Consider the following 19,055-nt stretch of genomic DNA (forward strand, 5'->3'; position numbering starts at 1 on the left):
ACAACCTGCACATAGGACAACCCACAAAATTAGTATTCACATATACTTACTTAATTAAATCAACTCACACATATTAACGTCTCACCTCAAGCGATCAACGAGACTGTAAGGCCGCCCAGTCTACAGGCTCTCTTGAAGCATCAAGATCATTCAATACTTCATAGATACCTCTGCAATATCCATCTTACTCCTCCTGACGTGCCGGGGCTCGATGCATCGCAAGATTCTGCGTTTATACAAAAATCAGAGTAATAAGAATACATGATTCATCGCGTTTTAAAAAACGCCATAGTTAAGATTGGATTAGAAACTCACAAACTCATAGCGAAAGGTGTCGAAGCCTCCGCTGCCAAGATGAGATGTCTCCCAGGTCATCTATCGTATCTGCACAGCCTCACGATACTGTCTGAACCGTGTGGCCGCTGTCCGCTCATCCTCCCTGATCTGAAGCCACGTCTCATGTGGGATGCCCGAACGCTTCGGCGATCCGATCCTGAAAGCCTTTCGAGCTGCATCTCGTCGATGTTTCACGGTGTCCCGTGCAACACCCTTGATCCAGCTCCTCGGAACAACGTCAGAACCCGGAGCAGGTTGGTACTCTCTCAGGATGGTCTCCACTATGTAAGTGACTTTGTCCTTTTCCTGCTGATCCCAAGACGTCAGAATGCTGGTCGAAAACTGTAGCTCCGCGAGCTGGCAAATCCGCTGTTTCATCTCAGTCCCGACTCTATCCATGTCAACAGAACCATCTAGCCGTACAGTATAGAGCTTGGAGGCACTAGGATCGTGTGCCCCCCAAGGTGTCCGAGGTGTGCCAAGAGGTGTGTCGAGAGGTGTGCTTGGGTAGGACGGGGGTCGTGAGCAAGGAGGGGTCGAAGCATCTGTGGACCCTCCTCCACAGAAACCACCACCTCCACCTGACAATCGCCGAGATCGGCGAGTGCGTCTGTGTTGCGAAGATGAGGACGTACCCGCCTCTGCCCCACCCCTAGGTGTCGAAGCGGCTATGATGGGAGAAGCAGGCGTCGTACCCATAGGCGTCCCCCCCTAGGCGTCGGACCCTCGGGTGTGAAGCCCAGAGGCGTAGCACCCGTGCCTCTCGCTACCCAGTACTGCAACGTATGGAGAATGGACAAACGTTTCATTCCTGGAACAGGTTGCCCCTCATGTTGCTCCCATTGGCGACGCCACTCTTGTACATGCATAGGACGACATTCGATGCGACCAAGCTGACCTTCGCGCAAGTGATGGCCATCTTGAAGATAACGGTGGTGGCCTTGATAAATTGTCTTTCGAAGAGAGGCAGAATAGCGCACATCCAAGGACTGCCCGCAAATTGGACATGCATTGTATCCCGAAGTTGTTAGCCCTGCATATATTAAAGCATGAATCAGACCAAGGCAAAGTGCTTGCGAATAGCGAGAATTTTGTAAATCAAGAACCATTACCAGAAGCTTCTCCGTATCCTGGCCAATCATGCATAGTCCACATAAGAAGTCCATGGATCCTTGCATGCTGTTGTCCTAGTGGTTCAACCGCATCTGCTATGTCGATCCCATGCCATAACTCCTGGAGCTCGTCAACTAGTGGAGCTAGATAAACATCCATGTTTTTTGCCTTGAACTTACCAGGTACAATCAAGCTTAATATCAAATGATGCTTCTTGATGGCAAGCCACGGCGGGAGGTTGTAATTGATAAGGCACACAGGCCAAGTGCTCCATCACGAGCTTCTCAAGTCAAATGGATTGACTCCATCCATTGCCATGCCCAAACGCAAATTGCGTGGTTCACTCTTAAAATGTGGCCACCTAGGTATCTTCAATGTGCCTCCAGGCCTTTGAATCAGCAGGCACCCTAAATGTTGCGTCAGTGGATCTATTCGTAGAATGCCACCGCATCAACTTTGCAATGGAACCACAACGAAACATGCTTTTTATCCTAGGAATAATAGGGAAATGCCGCAACACTTTAGCTGGCACTGTCTCGCCAACTGCATCTTGTTTGTAGCGCATTGCTCCGCACTTAGGACACGACAGACAATCTACGAAGTCATTGCGAAAAAGACTGCAATCATTTGGACATGCATGAATCTTGTTGTAGTCCAAGCCAACTGAAGTCAATAGTTGCTTTGCGTCTGGCCTGGAGGGGGGCATTTCGTTGCCAGCTGGGAGAAGTTGCTCCCGCAACAACCTGTTTAAGCCACATTAAATTAAAAATCTCTCCAAGCAGGTCACCGTTGCAATCGAAAAATGCCTTTTATAAATTATGTACCTAAACAAAGCAGTGACGCTTGCATCTGACCACTCGTACACTGACTGAAGATTCAAAAACGCCAGACAAGTACGAAGCGTCGATATTTTGGCGCCTTCATAAATTGGTTGACGTGCCAACTTCCTCAACATGTCTTCAGGAGATAGGCTCACGGCTTCTGGTGCTGCTTCGTTAGCGTTCTCCTCGCTTGTCTGGAAGAAGGCATCCAGCATCTCCTCCATGCCGTCGTCTTCTGTTTTTGTAAGTCCTTTTCTGCTTCCATCCTTGGCTCTATATTGGTCGGACCTTCACGCATAATCCTTTTTCTCTCTCTCTCAGATGTAGGTGCTATGTCGCAAAAATCAATGTCCGTTCCGTAAGAGTCGTATCGTAGATTATGTATGGTTTCTTTAGCAAACTCTCCATACTTGTGCACATGCTCATTACATATCCTACGCTTGCGCAGGATTTGATACTTGCAGAGCGTGCACGAGCATGCAATCTTTTCCTCCATGTTAGTTGATGACGTTGCCATCTACAATGATTATGAATGTTGTTTTAATATATATACTTCTCACAATGTAAACTACCTCGTATTCTCTAGTCTTGCCCAATCTCCGTACACCTCGGTCCAGAGGTGTACGGAGATCACGACCACGGGTCAAAACCTCGTCTTTATTGGTCAAATCCTATATGGGTAGACACATACGTGCACTCCCAGGTGTACATGGCAATGCATGTAGCGGGCAAAACCCCTTTGCCTCTTTTAGTTCCATAGTTTCTTCAATATCCTACGGCTACCTACGGCTTGTGTAGTTGACGTTAATTCAAACCCATTGACCTACGGCTTGCCATACACACTCTTGACATTTCTTTAAGACTACTTAATGAACTACGGATGGTTTCGGTATGGATAGAAGCCATTTCCGAAGTCTATTTGCGTTTTTCCGTAGAAAAACCCAACCGGATTTGACATACGGCTTGTGTATTTGGAGTTTCTTCTATCCGTTTGACCTACGGCTTGCCATACGCACTCTTGACATTGCCTGAAGACTACCTAATCGTCTACGGATGGTTTCAGTAGGCATAGAAGCCATTTTCGAAGTCCGTTTGCGTTTTTCCGTAGAAAAACGCAACCGGATTTGACCTACGGCTTGTGTATTTGGCGTTTCTTCTATCCGTTTGACCTACGGCTTTCCATACACGCTCTTGACATTGCCTAAAGACTACCTAATCATCTACGGATGGTTTCAGAAGGCATAGAAGCCATTTCCGAAGTCTGTTTGCGTTTTTTCGTAGAGAAACACAACCGGATTTGACCTACGGCTTGTGTATTTGGCGTTTCTTCTATCCGTTTGACCTACGGCTTGCCATACGCGCTCTTGACATTGCCTAAAGACTACCTAATCATCTACGGATGGTTTCAGTAGGCATAGAAGCCATTTCCGAAGTCCGTTTGCGTTTTTTCGTAGAAAAACGCAACCGGATTTGACCTACGGCTTGTGTAGTTGATGTTAATTCAAACCCATTGACCTACAGTTTGCCATACATGCTCTTGACATTGCTTTAAGACTACTTAATGAACTATGGATGGTTTCGGTATGGATAGAAGCCATTTCCGAAGTTCGTTTGCATTTTTCCGTAGAAAAACGCAACCAGATTTGACCTACGGCTTGTGTATTTGGCGTTTCTTCTATCCGTTTGACCTACGGCTTGCCATACGCGCTCTTGACATTGCCTAAAGACTACCTAATCGTCTACGGATGGTTTCAGAAAGCATAGAAGCCATTTCCGAAGTCCGTTTGCGTTTTTCCGCAGAAAAACGCAACCGGATTTGACCTACGGCTTGTGTATTTGGCATTTCTTCTATCCGTTTGACCTACGGCTTGCCATACGCGCTCTTGACATTGCCTAAAGACTACCTAATCATCTACGGATGGTTTCAATAGGCATAGAAGCGTTTCTTCTATCCGTTTGACCTGCGGGTTGCCATACGCGCTCTTGACATTGCCTAAAGACTACCTAATCGTCTACAGATGGTTTCAGAAGGCATAGAAGCCATTTTCGAACTCCGTTTGCGTTTTTCCGTAGAAAAACACAACCGGATTTGACCTACGGCTTGTGTATTTGGCGTTTCTTCTATCCGTTTGACCTACGGCTTGCCATACGCGCTCTTGACATTGCCTAAAGACTACCTAATCATCTACGGATGGTTTCAGTAGGCATGGAAGCCATTTTCGAAGTCCGTTTGCGTTTTTCCGTAGAAAAACACAACCGGATTTGACCTACGGCTTGTGTATTTTGCGTTTCTTTTATCCGTTTGACCTACGGCTTGCCATTTTATGCGGAAGCTAAATAGCGAGAACTCAACCAACAACAGAATTTGTCAGACGAGGACGGAGCTTGACCCGCAGGCGTATGAAAACAACTAGGTGGGTGTCAAATCACCTACTCGACCTTCTAATGACAATCACTACTAAGGAAATCAAATCTAAGTTCTAAAATACGCAAGTGACTGAAATCCGTACTACGAACGAATGCTATATGAAACAGGATCTAGAATCATTGAATCGATCTCAAACTCAAGGGGAATTCTATACACTAGGTAAGAAAAACACCCTAAAGACTTGAACTGCAAAATCAACCTATAACCACTCCGTGCGATAAACGCGTATGAAGACAGGCTGAAATATACAGGTGACCGAAACTTGACCCGGATGGTACTAATGTGTAGCTCTACTCGTTGTGGTTCTATAGATATGCTGCACACTCAATTCCGACACACGAGTTGGAAGAAAACTCACACCGAAGCTCGTAGAAACTTACCACACATAGAAGCCGATAGCGCGCACTCATGGTATCTGTGCGTAGCTCTCGTCGTTGCTAACACAATGGCGGTGTCGCTTCTCCAATGGCGGCTCCGTAGCTCGCGTAGCAAGTAGATAAGACTCTCTCTCTCTCTCTCTCTCTCTCTCTCTCTCTCTCTCTCTCTCTCTCTCTCTCTCTCTCTCTCTCAGACACAGTCACGGCGCTCAAAAACTCACTTTGATTAATAATCTGAATCCCTAGGTTACAAAAACTTTGGCTTATATACCTCAGCCTTGGAGGTGAGAACATCTCTAACTAATTACATCAGCAAGTGAAATTACTTCGGGATTACAAGCTGGAAACTCAATTGAGTCCCGTTACTTAATGAATGGCTCAAATCAAAATTAATGTCGGAAAGACATTTATTACAATCAATGGTTACAAAATGATGAGTGTGAGCAAAAATGTGGTTGTGATCCTCTGCTGGCTCAACACTCCCCCCCCCTCCGCGTTCATGTCGTCCCTGACATGACTTTTATGCTTGGTCAATAAAGTCCTGTCGTCTTGAGCATCTGCAAATGTGATTCGTATCGTAGGTTGCCGATGGTCAAGATTGGGCCGAATATTTTGCTTTCGTGGGTGAAAAAGCCGGTGTAGAAAGCTTCTACGAATGTTTGCATGTGGAAGCTAGGCAAAAACATAATCCTTTGGTATAGGAGGTGTAGCACTTTTGGAGAAGGCTGCAATGAAAGATCGTACATCATATCAGACACCGTGTCGGCCGTTGATAGTAGACTCGAGGTCGTGGCTTTATCTGGCGCAAACACTTCAATGCAAGCTAAGAAAGTCCTGCAGATTTTCTTGAGCATCTGACATGAAAGGTCAGGAGAGCCAGTAAAGAGCTTGATGGTTCCCGTTAGGGTTTTCACCATGTAGGCTTTACCTATTCTCTCTCCTGCCTTTGGTCCTGGCATCCTGGGATAATTAAGCCAATTTGGCTTCTTACCTGCAATCCTGCCATGCTCTTTCCAGTTTTTGACTCTTGGCACCGGGCAGAAGGTTGCATCCTCTCGGATCTCCTTTGGTGCCTCCACCAAGTAGATGAGGTAGGCTGGGTATTTGTTCAGCCAACCTTTCCTCCATCTAGGTTGTGAATCTACTATCTTCTTTGATTGTTCCTCCTTTGTGATGTCGCCTTCGTAAAGAGCGACATACTGCTCCCCTTCTAGTCTCTTTTTCGTCTTTAGCACTTCAAATTTCATCAAAGGGAAAGGCAGGCTGGGTTGCATCCACTGTTCATGGAGCACTTTTGTGTCTAGTCCCTGAAGTCTAATGGAGATTAGGAGTCTCCTCTCCCATTCCATTTTCGCCTTGGCACTCTCCTCTGCTGACTTTTCTATTTGGTCATGGAGCATTTGTTCTTCTTCTTCAGAGATTCTTGAAGTCGAGGCCACCTCTTGAGCTAGGGCTGGATCTTCAATTGTGGTTGCCTCTCCAGTTTCTGGTAGCTCTATGGCTGCTCCACCTGATTCTTCTTGTGGTGTCTCTGTCTCTCTCCTTTGTTACTCTTGTAGATCTTGGAGCTGTTTGCGGAGGGCCTCATTCTCTGTCCGTAGTGTTTGATTTTCTAATGTGAGCCTCTCCTCTGCGGCCAATGATCCCTCCGCAATGTGCAACCTTTGCACTTGCTCTAATCTTAGCTCTCTTTGTAAGCTTCGGACCTGGTCTTCCAAAACTGGTACGATAGCTCCCTCTTGTTCGGTTCCTGCTCTGCTAGCTCTAGGGGTAGACCTGAGTCTAGTGATTGTTCTTTCTTGGAGCTCGACTCTTTCCCTTAGCTCAATGAGCTCATCCTTAGCCGCCTCCAACTCATCCTCTATCCGCTCCCTTGCTTCCTGTGCACTTGTTACTTCTCTTGAAGCCTTAGCTAGTTGGAGTATCAAGCCGTCTCTCTCGTTTTCTGCATCATAGAGTGATGCTTTATGACTTTCAGATTCAGTCATAGCATTCTCTAAATTTCTCTGCAACTCCGCTTCCCTTTGTTTGGCTGTCTCAATCTCTACTTCCTTTGCCTTGGACCTTTCTTTTATCTTGCTGAGCAGTTCATGCACCATGTGCATGTCTTTTTCATCATCATCTGTCAACTCTAAAGCTCTTTCCGCCACCACCTCCACTGGCTTTGGCTCTTCTAGTATTTTCGGTTCGTCCAGTTTCTCTTCACTTTCTTTTTTACGCTTTGTCTTTTTCTCCGTCCCTCTCCGTTCATCTTGTTTTTGTAGGGTGATCCCATAAACTGCCTCAAGGGCCTCTTCTTTGATGTATCCTATCTCTACCAGATCCTCATAATCATTTCTCTTTTGCTGAACTGGATCTATCTTATTTTCTTTGATCTCGGCTTCTGGCTTTTCCAAAACATCTGTGTCCACCTCTACTGTGGTCTCTTCCACAATTTTTTCCGTCTTCTTCGGGCTTGGTACATCAGTCATAGAGGGATGTTTGTCCTCAGCTTCCTTGGCTTTCCCTTTGTCGGCTTGCCCATCTTTCTCTTGAGGCTTAGTAGACCCATCTACTTTCCTTTTCCCCTTGTCGTCTTTTTTCAGCTCAGCTTTTAATTGCTGTACCTCCTCTTCAGTGTATGGCTCGACAGGTTGCTGCTCCAAAATAGCCTCTGACTCCTCATAAGCTTTAATATATTGATCGTATTGATCAATATGTGGCCTGGCCGAGCTAGTTCTGACTTTAGTGGGGTCTGGCACCCACTTTTCTTCAAAGTCACCCTTTAGAGCTCTTTCCGCTCTCAACTGCTCCACTAATCTTTCCATTCTTGCCGCTTTCTGACTTTTGGTTTGCTTGGGAGCAACCTTCTTCTTTACTTTCTTCTTAAGTGGCTCGTCCACATCCTCTTCAGGTTCTGAAACTACTTCTAGTTTCCGGCGTGCTCTTGTGGATGCCCTCTTGGATACTTCGGGCTGTTCTTCCTCCTCGTCGGCTTCTCTAAGCCACTCATTCTGGGAGGGAGCCTTTGGCCACTGATCTCTAGCTCCAATAGCTTCATAAGCTATTCTTGTCAGAACTTCCGCTCCTCCTATGTATTTTGGCTTCTCATTGTGCATGGCAATTACTTGCTCGTGGATGTGTTGAGCGTAATTCACCTCTTTTGGCATATTGCTCTTTAATGCCCATGTGATGGTGGTCGCAATGGCATGGGGTGGTGTCGTATACTTTTGCGGTCTTTTACTGCAAACATGAAGAAATTGGTTGTACAGTCGGCAAAGGGTTGCCGCTCTTGGGTCCTTCATATCTCCATAGGTCGCATTCTGTTTCTTGGGCCCATAGACCTCTATGGCCTCCCTTCTTTCCCTGACCGAGCTCCCTTTGTTGTGCAGCTTCGATGCGTCTGCAATTAGCTGTGGAGTGATCTGTACTTCTACCTTCTCTCCATCCATGGCTGTCAATGTGGCTTTTCCATCCTTCTGAATGGATGTTGCCAACTCGTACACTCTTCTTGTATCCACACCTGATGGTCTCGAGGTGAAGAAACTGTGCAAGTCTGCCCTTTACAGGTACCTGCTGATGTCTTCTGACCTGCTATAATCTACCAATTCCTGTGGGATCATCGGTACATCCACCGCTTGCCCTTGAGGATCTCTGAAAGTCCCCTGGTAGATCTTTATTCCCTGTTTCTTCAATACTGCTTCCTCCACCCAAGTTTTGGTTGGCTTGAGGGTTTCTGCTGGAATGTCAAATGGTTCCGCTTCTGCAATAGCATCTTTGATTGTCGGTCTTTTTCTCTTCGTTGCCGATGACTTGGTGGAATCCATGGATCCTGTAACTCCAATTTCAGAAGTTAGCGTCTTTTTAGTACTGAAAGCCGAAATGAAGCTTTTAACTATCCAAATGACTTGAAAATTGAAACATGAGCTATTTAGGGCCTAAGGATGCAAGGTAGGTGAAAAAATATGCAAAGTGGGCTCAAAATCATGCTGGAGACATCATACGCGTATGATGTCTTTTGTGTCAAAATGACTTCATATTGGTTGTGCTTGTAGCTGATAGTGTATACATGATTATCATATGCTTGGATTTGAGTTTGGATCCCATTTGGTCAAGTTTTGGCCAATTTAGTCCAGTTCCAGCTCTTGGCAAAATTTTGAAAGGGAATTGGATTTTATGATCCAAATTGGATAAAACTTGGTGGTTCACTTTCAAATGGCATGTAGATCACTTCTGTTTGGTGGTTGAAGCCCTGAGGTGCCAAAATCACATAGTGAGACATTATACGCGTATGATGTCTTTTAGTGTATTTTTGGACCAAATTTCTCTATAAGCTTGGATTTGGCTTTAGATAGGCTTTAGGTGAAGGATTTTCCCTCATTTGGGCTAATGGGGTGATCCTCTTGACCAAATGGTTCCAAATTTCATATGTAGCATGTATTAGATATATATAATGGATGTATGATGACAAATGAGCAGTTTTCGCTCTGTAAGCCAAATAGACATTATACGCGTATGATGTCTTTTGTGTCAAAATGGTGCTTTTTGGTTCCAGATAGCTTGTAGATGTGTTTAACAACAATCCTACAAAGTTTCAATGAGTTTGGAGTTATTTTGACAAAATTAGGACCAAAAATCAAATTTATGGCCTACTTTGCGTTTTTTTGGTTTTCCTTGGGTTTTCTAACTCCAATTCTCATGATACTTGGTTCATAGGATGTGATTAACATGTGGAATGAGGCTATGCACTCAAATGTTGAAATGGATGTGAAATTCATGTTGTGAGACATCATACGAGTATAATGTCTTTTCTTGAAATGTTGGTCTTTTTGTGCAAAGAATGCTTTGTGCTAGTGCCCTAAGCCCTGCTAACTAGTTTTCAACTTAAAAAGTCATCAGTTTAGCTAAAAAGCCCCCTTATAGGCATTTCAGTCTCCGAAGTCGTCTTTTTGCCTTGGAGTTGAATTTCTTCAACTTTTCTTCTCGAGAGTTGCATTTCCAGCTCATTGGATATGTTGTGAAGCCATCTATTTGGTTGAACTTGACTTTGGCTCCCCGTTCTCCATCTTTCTCCTTTTGGTTGCCCGAAAGCGTCTTTTTCACCATCGGTAAGTGAATCAGCTTTCTTTTGGGTTTTGCTTGCAAACATAAGTCATCGATAGTTACTTGAAGCTGCTTGTGAAGTTTCATTTCATTCGGTCGTCAATTTCAGTCGTTATGCCAAAATGACGCTTTGTGTGTCCGCAGCCAAATCGGTTGTTTCGACCTACTTTTTGTGATTCAAACTTGGAGATATTCTATGGTTGCATTATCCTTGATGTGGTTGAACTTCCTGTGAAGTTTCGTGTTGTTTCGACAACTTTTTCTTGTTTGCCTCTTGCAGGCTCTGTTAACCTAGGGTTTTTCCAGTCGTTCTTTCTCGAGCTTTGAGTGTTAGAAACCCATCTTCTATACTAGGGTAACCCACCTATAAGTTCTTGCAAGATTTGGTTAGGCGGTTGTGCCACTACCTAGCATTCTACCCCATTCCCAGTCTGCTCTTGTTTCTTGGTTTTGGTCAGTTTTCGCAACAAAAGTTAATGATAAGCATCAAAAGCTTATGGCAACGAGTCTACCTCTCATGTCTGGTGTCCTCTGAGCTCTCGTGGAAGTCGTAGAAGGTCGTAGAAGATCTGTGCTCCTGTGGCTCTCTACTCTTCTCCAAGAAGGTAATAGTGTGAATGAGCTTGAAAGTGATGTGAAAAATACTTGACTTCGGACTTCCCGGTTCACTTGCCACCAAATTTGTCATGTGCTCCTATCTCGTTGTGAGATGCGCTTTAGGATCTGAAATTTCCCAAATCGGACTCCGTTTGACCTGTTTTCTTAGAATTCCGTCCACTTGCCAAAATTCTGCCGTTTCGGACTTTCCGCAACTTTTTCAGAATTGTATCCAATTTTTACCATGGGTTGCCCTTGTCATTAGGACCATCACCGTCTATTCTTTTCTTTTTTCCGATCTCATTTCACCTGCTTTTTTTTTATTTTTCTTTTACTTTTATTAAGAAAATCATAAAAAATAAAGAAAAATAGCAAATTGAAGCCAAAAAATTCCAAACATACACAATAAATAGCTGGTAACCCTGTGTATATGAATATACACTTATTTGTGATTTTTGGACTTGGATTACCACTTTTTAGCTCCAAAAACACTCTTATTTAGTGATATTTACACGTCTAGAGACTCAAATTCATCATTTGAACTCTTCTTGTTGCAAAACAAGGTATATAAGGGCATAAATATTATCAATATCCGCAATCAAACATAAAAATTGCAAAATCATGTAAGACACTGCCCTTGTAATATAATTTTTGTTTTTCTTTGTTTTTGTCTCTTGTAGCTACTTTGTAGCTCCTGTATACCTGTATACCTCCCCCCCTCCTAGTCTAAGTCCTCCCGGACGACTATGAAGTGTTTGTGGCCGAAGCATTGTAGTTGTTTTGGTCATAAGTTCCCAATGCAATTGTAGAGCGATGATACAACAGTCTTTCCAATAAAGCTGCTCTTTGTTTGATTGAAGGATTGGTGGTCGGGTTTTGGGTTGGTTTTGGAACTTCGGTAGTAGAATCAATAGATGGATTCTTCTTTACTTTGTTGTTCTTTTTCACAATCCAAATCTACTTCCGCTTCGCTTGTGCTTGCCACAAACTCTTTGCGACCCAAACCTGCTTTGTTCTTTGTGTTGATTTCCTCGCCTTGAAATACCTAGGAGTTTCCGTGGATTGTACTGAAGGGAGTTCCTGTTTACAAATCCTTGGGATCCAAATTTGCTTGCTATAGCTTTGTGCCGTCATGAACTTCTTTGGAATCTAGATCTGTTTCACTGTCCTTGATTGTCTGGAATCACTCTGTTGTCTGGTATTGAAGACTCTGTTTTCCACCTTTGTGTTCTCTGGCACAACCTTTTTTGGTTTCTATACCAACTTTGACTCCGTTTTTTCCCAAGGTTGAGCTGTTATATTATTGCTTGTTTTCCTTATCCAATGTTGAGAGTTCCTCGTCGAAGAGCAATCCAGTTGTATAGAAACTTTTGGTTGCCATTGCTTCTTCTTTTTCTCTGGTTGTTGTTTACCTTTGTTCTTGGATTCTTCCTTTGGAGTTGGCTCTGCTCCTTTGGTGAACTTAACTGATTGACTTTCACCTTCGTATTTGATAAGCACTGATTTAGAACTCCAATCAATCATTGCATTGTATTGCTTCTGCCATGGTTGTCCTAGCAATAATGGATGTTGTGTAGCTTGGTATTCAACCACGTAAAACATATGAGGATACACACAGTGGTTAATCTGTATATGTAAAACTGTGCATCCGACAGTTTTGATTGAATTCTCAGAGTAACTCTTTAACTCTTGCTTGGTAGTTTGTAATTTAGTGTCATTTGTCAATTGTCTATACAAACTGAGTGAAAGTAGGTTAGTTTGAGCTCTTGAATCCAATAGTGCTCTGGCTTTGATTTGGTTGATTCCTAGTTTGCATTCAATGATGGGTTCTTCTTTGTCATTATCCATTTCTGTTATACTGACTGCGTTTATTCGTATTGCTCCTTCATTGCGCTGTTTCTGACGCAGTAGTCTTCTTTTCTCCATTCTTTCCTTCGCCTCGGCTTGCTCTTCCTCCACAATCTTTTTCTTTTTCTGGACACGCAGCTTTTCTTGATGTATTTTGAGAAGCATGTCTTGGGTTAGCGGCAAAAGATACTTTTTCACTCTACATCCACTAATCCAATTGGGCATTTCTTCTCCGTCTAATGTAGCAAGCTTGACGGCTCCACTTGGTGATAGATCTTTAATCACCAGAGGTCCCATCCCTCGCTTTTTAAGCTTCTTAGCATGTTGTTTCAGAGTGTAAACTAGGACATAGTCCCCGACCTTAAACTCTTTAGTCCGCACATGCTTATCAAAAAATTCCTTTTGTCGCCTTTTTTGAGCGTAGATAGAAGCTACTGCTTTTAGGCGAAGCTCGTCTAGCTTTTCCAGGTCATCTATTCTATCAGAAAGCTCGTGCTCTGTCCACTCTAGATCCTTAGCCACCCTTAAGGTTGAAATCAAGAATTCTATTGGTAAGATAGCATTTAGCCCAAAAACCATGTTATATGGGGTCGTTCCTATTGATGTTTTATATGCTACCCTATATGCCCATAATGTTGAATGCAACTTCTGGTCCCAGTCAATTCTCGACTCAGATACAATCTTCGTAAGGACCGTGCATATGGTTTTGTTTGTTGCTTCAGCTTGTCCGTTTGCTTGTGGATGATACGGGGCTGATTTCCTATGGATTACCATGAATTCATCTAGAAGGATCTCTATCACTTCATTTATAAAATGTGTGCCTCGATCACTCACAATTTCTATTGGCAATCCATATCGTACAAAGACGTATTCATATAGAAATTGTGTCGTGGTCCTGGCATCTGCTTTTTGAGTTGCCTTTGCTTCGACCCACTTTGTTAGATAGTCTGTAGCCACAACGATGTATTGTGCATGAGTCTTATATGCAGGAGGTGAAATGGGTCCGACATAATCAATCTCCCATTTTGCAAAAGCTCTTGCCCCCATCATTGGTCTAAGCGGCATATCATCTCTTTTAAGTGGTACTTTGGTCCGCTGACAGTCATCACACCGTTTAACGTATTCCTCAGCGTCCATATGTAATGTTGGCCACCATATTCTTGCGGCTAAGACAAGTTTTGTTGTCTTATCACCTGAGAAATGGCCTCCACCTACTCCTCCATGAGCTTGCTCCAGGATTATCACATACTCAGACTTTGATGCGCAAATCCTAAGCTGGTTGTCTTTACCTCTCTTATAGAGTTGATCTCCTATTAAAGCGTAATCTCTAGCTTCTGTCTCTACAGATTTCTGACGAGCTTTTGACGTTCCTTCTGGGAAAGTTCTATTTGTAAGATATTCAACAATATACTGACTCCATTCCGGAGCGATCATTATCTGATATAATGTCGAATACTCTGCTGGCGGTTTTGATGAACATACAATACATACAGTGACATATTCATGTACGCTTTCTTTCATTCCTGGCCAATAGACTCCCAATTGGTTAGCATAAATTCCCCACTCCGTTGCAAAAGCTGTTTTATGTTGATCTTCCGGTGCTATGGCTAGCTGGTTATATCCTGAAAAACCATCAAGAAAGGAGTATGCTGTTTTCCCTGATACACGCTCTAGAACATGATCAGTTATCGGCAGGGGATAATTGTCCCTGATTGTTGCAGCATTCACTTTCTTTAAGTTGACACACACTCGGAGTTTTCCGTTCTTCTTGGGTACCACCACAATCGGAGATACCCAATCAGTGTGTTCAATCTCGTATATGAATTCAGCTTCCATTAGCTTATCTATCTCTTCTTTGATTCGCTTAGCAAACGTATCATTATATGTGTATGGTCTCTGTCTGCTAGGCTTTGCGTCTTGTTTTAGTGGGATTGTGTGTTGGCATATTGATGGGTCAACTCCCTTTAAGTCCTTATAAGACCATGCAAACACATCCCTGTACTCTCTGAGAAGACTCAAAAGTCTCTCTTCCTCGCCTGGAGACAAATCTGTGGCTATGTACACCGGTCTAGGTGTCTCACCTGGAGCTGCTAAATCAACTTTTTTTGCATCCTCCGGTCCGTCATAAGATTCGTTCTCCCTTCTCTCTCGAATAGGTTGGGTTAATACCACCTTCCTATCCTCTATTGTGAATTTCCTGTAGTGAGAGGGAACATCCATGTTTTCCTTGATTTTGGCGTTTTCGTCCTCTCCACTCTCAATTTCTGTCGTCCAAACTTCTTTCAGAGTTTTCTTGAGCTCTCTGTACTTGTTTCTACGTTCTAACTTGGACTCCGTGTGTTCTCTGTTGGGCTTGCTCTTTTTGATTTTTCTGTTTCAGTTTTCGTTTCATTCCTTTGAACTTGATTTCTTGATCTTCTTTTGTCTTTTCGTAAGCTCTTTTGCTCATTGCCTCTCATTCTTCCAGAAATCTTGTCCTTGACACAATCTTCCGCCTTTACTAGCATTAGGAATTGATTTTTTCCTTTTATTCTAGGCATCGGATTGGTTCTAACCCGCTTTGTTTTTCTCTTTGCTCTATAGCGTTTCTGGCGTTGTTTAGTTTGGTTTGAAAAATCATAAAATCGGACATCCGTTATAGTTTCTTCGTTTCCGCTTGAATTGTCCGTTGACTCGTTGTCTGCTTCATTTCCCCACTCTGGATGATCGGGAATGTCGTGAAACATCTCTTCTTCATCTTCCTTTTCCAGTGTATCGTTCTTTTCAGTTTCTTTTTCGAGTATAGTTCTCATCATGAAGTACGGAACCACGTCGTACCTGCCCTTGTCGCAAAATTTCGTTGTGGGACCATCCGGAATTGCACAAACATCTAGGGTTGCTAGAATGTGTGTCCATTCTAATGGTTCAAGCGTGTCCTCTGGAAAGGGTTCTCCTATATAAGTTTCGTCTTCGATAGCCCTTTCTAAAACATATTCTTCTCGCCTCAGACTTCCACATTTCGAGGTCCACACATCCATAACTCCTTGGGCTTACCTAACCAAGCTGGAAATTCGGATCCCGCCAAAGTAGCTGAATCAAACTCCTCTATCGGTGTTCGGTTCACATGTTTGTAGCTATGGTCTCTCAGGTTCACACGTGTAGTGGTTTCCATATTTCTCAGGTATATGTGATCGTAGCCCCAATCCTGGACCATTTTCAACTGTCTCATGAATGGTCTTCCCAGTATGATATCATAGTTATTCTCCTTGCCAAAATCGACAATAGCAAAAGTATGTTCGTATTCAATGCCACAAGAAGTTACTACGACTTTCTCTAATAACCCCATAGGTTTCTCCATGTGTCCATCTGCTAATTGGAGTTTCAACCTAGTCTTCCTTATTGCTGGTTTCCCCCATTTTTTCCAGATTTCTTTTGTAGCAATGGCTACCCCAGCTCCGCTGTCTAGTATTGCCATCGTGTTCACTCCTTGGAATTCAACTGGTAAGGTTGTATTCCCCTCTTCACCTTCGCAATACTCTCCGACCTTGTTTAAGGGTACAGGCTTAGCGTTCTTTTGTGGTTTGCTCAGCTCTTGTATACCCTCTTGTAGTCTCGATGTTGGGTCTTTTGTCCCAAATTTCTCCAAACATTTTCCTACATTGGTCCACATATGTGGTCTTAGCCTCAAAAGCTCAGCTAGAGTGATAGTGCATGTCACTGGTGTTGACAAGATCTCTATCAATCCTTGCGAGTCCATGACTTTTTCTGATGAGATTCTTCGTGAGGGAAGTGCTCTAATCTCGGATTTTGCTTCATACTCTCCTAAGTATGAAGGTAAGGTATTCAGTGAATGAGATTTGCTCTCCATTGTTCTAACAGAGCCCCCATCTCCCCAGTAAGATTGCATATCCAAGTCCACTTGAGATCCTACCTCAAATTCCACTATGGGAGGATTCTTAATGTCCTTTTCCCAATTTGTCTGATTAGCTTGGCAACTTAGCTCGTTTGCAAAGTTTGCCTCTCTCACTTGTTTCCAAAATTCATTGTAATCCTCATCTCTTCCGTAAATCCTCTGTATGACTGGATGAAAACTCTCTATCTCCTGATCGGTTGTGTTCAATACTATGCGGTCATCCTTGTGTGTATTTTCAGGCTTTTGTGCACTGGGAGTCTTTTCAGCTACCCGTGAAATGATAGTCTCTTGCTGAATTGGGTTTTCCGTTCCACAATTCATTGTTTCTCTTGGTGGTTCTAATAAGGCTTGTGCAGTCTTGATCATTCTCTGGCACATTTCAAGTCTCTGCTTTTCCAATTCTGCATTTGGGTATGTCATCCACCTTTGTTCTTGTGTTTGGTTGTTCTTTAACCTAGCTTCTTAAGCTCTCATCAGTGCGTCCAATGGTTCGTGTACTTTGTCAACTAGCACTGATCCCCCTGAGCTTAAGCTCGTTGTTTCTTTGATACTCTTTTGTTTCGTTCTTTCCGGGCTCATCTCTCGTTTCCCGTTTTGACTCTCAAGTTTTTCTAATCTATCTTTAGTTCGCTTTAGTTCCTCAGCTAGAATAGCGTCTTCACGTTCTTTTCTCAACTTTATGCGTGCTTTTCTAGCTTTCCATGTGTTTCTCTGACTCCGCGGTCCTTGACTAACCACTTCAGTCGCTAACTTTCCATTCTCAGGTTCTCTAGTGGTTTTCTTAGCTTGAGCTCTAGCAACAACTTGCGTTGGTATCAGAGTTTCATTTTCGGACCCACTGCTGGTAGGAATAGTTTCTAGCATATTCAATGTCGTCTTTTGCACTTTGTTTGGATTCTTTGAACAATCCTCAATGAAGTGAGTAACCCCACACTCAGTGCAATAAGCGTTAATTCTAATGATTTTCGTATGTGGACAAACATTCATCAGATGGTCACCTCCACACTTGTAACAGGGTCCTAGTGCTGGTCTTGGTCCCACTTGATTCGTCCTTTGTGGATAGGATGGTCTTTCTCCTGTTAACCCTCCAAGAGCTATGAACATCAATGTTCTTGCGTCCAAATTGTATCTCTCTTCATCAGAAGCACTTGTAACTGTTGGTGTTCCAACATTCCCAATCATGTCCCATGGTTCTGGTTGTTTGGGTTCTTCTGGTGTGTAATACACAGTTGGAGACATGTGTGCACCAGATTCTTCATAATAGGCTTGAACAGGCACTAAGGCTTGTTCTTCCTGATTCTCTAAGGTTGGTGCATATCTAATGCCCACTGGTCTTGCTCCTGGTAAAGGTGGTTGTTGTCCCAATACCAGTTGCGGTCTTTCTATCCCCATAGGTCCTGGTACATTTCTCGTTGGGTATCGAGGTACTGGATGTACCTGAGGTGGTGCTAATTGAGCAGGAGGTGCATACTGACGCTCCCTTACATACCCTTTGTTGTAATAGCACTCCTCTGTTGGATGGTTTGTCCATTTTTGTTCAATAGCACACCATTTCAGTGGTTTTGGTAATGGTTTTTGGTATGGTGCCATCCTTTTTAGAGCATCTTCTATCATTTGCTCTACATTTGACATGGTTGTTGTTTGAACAATTTTTTTAGTGGTAGTCTCGCTCGCTACGGACGAAGAGCTACTGGATGCAAAATCTGTATCCGCTGACACCTCTCCATAAACCGTACAGTTATCCACTAAGTACAATGCTTCTCTCGTTACTTGCTCGAAACTTGTACAAGCTTTCAAGTGCAAGTCCTTCTTGAGAGTGTCGTTTCTCAATCCTTCAATAAAGAGAACAGATAGTCTGTCATCTTGTGGTCGTTCACGTACTGGACATCTCTCAATGTATTGTTTGAAGCGAAGTGAAGCTTCCTTCACTTTTTCGTGTTCTCTCTGTTTAAAAGCATATATTTGTGAGACCGTATTGTGCTTAATCCCTCGTTTTGAGAATTCCTCAGCAAACTCTCTTAGCAAATGATCAATGTCATGGAATCCCCCTCTGTTCAGTGGTTGAAACCATGTCAATGCCGTACCTTCTAGAGTAAGACCAAATCCCTCGTATTGTGTATGGAAATCTGTTATCTGCTCAGCTCTTAAGACTTGCTTAAAGAGTGACACATGTGCATACGGCTCTCCTGAACCACCATACTTCTTTGGCATACACTTGGCTACTTGAGATGGTCTCATACGTCTATGGTCTGCTACCAATCTCATTGCTCCTGTGTCCCGGCTAAAGCTTTCTCTAGCATCATGGAATTCATGGGTTACCCTTGTCGGTTCCCCTGCCCTGAGTCTACTACTAGGAGGTAAATGTGATGGTTCCGCTTCGAACCTTGGACTTGGAGTGGTATATGTGGGGATTGGAACTGCACTACCTCGATTCGTATCCATTGACTCTCTGGAATGTAATGATCCCATTGGTCCGGGCTTCGAGTACTGAGGTTGACTGAAAGAGTCAGCAGCCTGAATTCTTTGTCCTCCTGTTGTCATTGGGTTTTGCACTCCATTAG

This window comes from Adiantum capillus-veneris, chromosome 11 (assembly GCF_014529385.1).
Source record: "Adiantum capillus-veneris isolate H3 chromosome 11, ASM1452938v2, whole genome shotgun sequence".
Lineage (NCBI taxonomy): Eukaryota > Viridiplantae > Streptophyta > Polypodiopsida > Polypodiales > Pteridaceae > Adiantum > Adiantum capillus-veneris.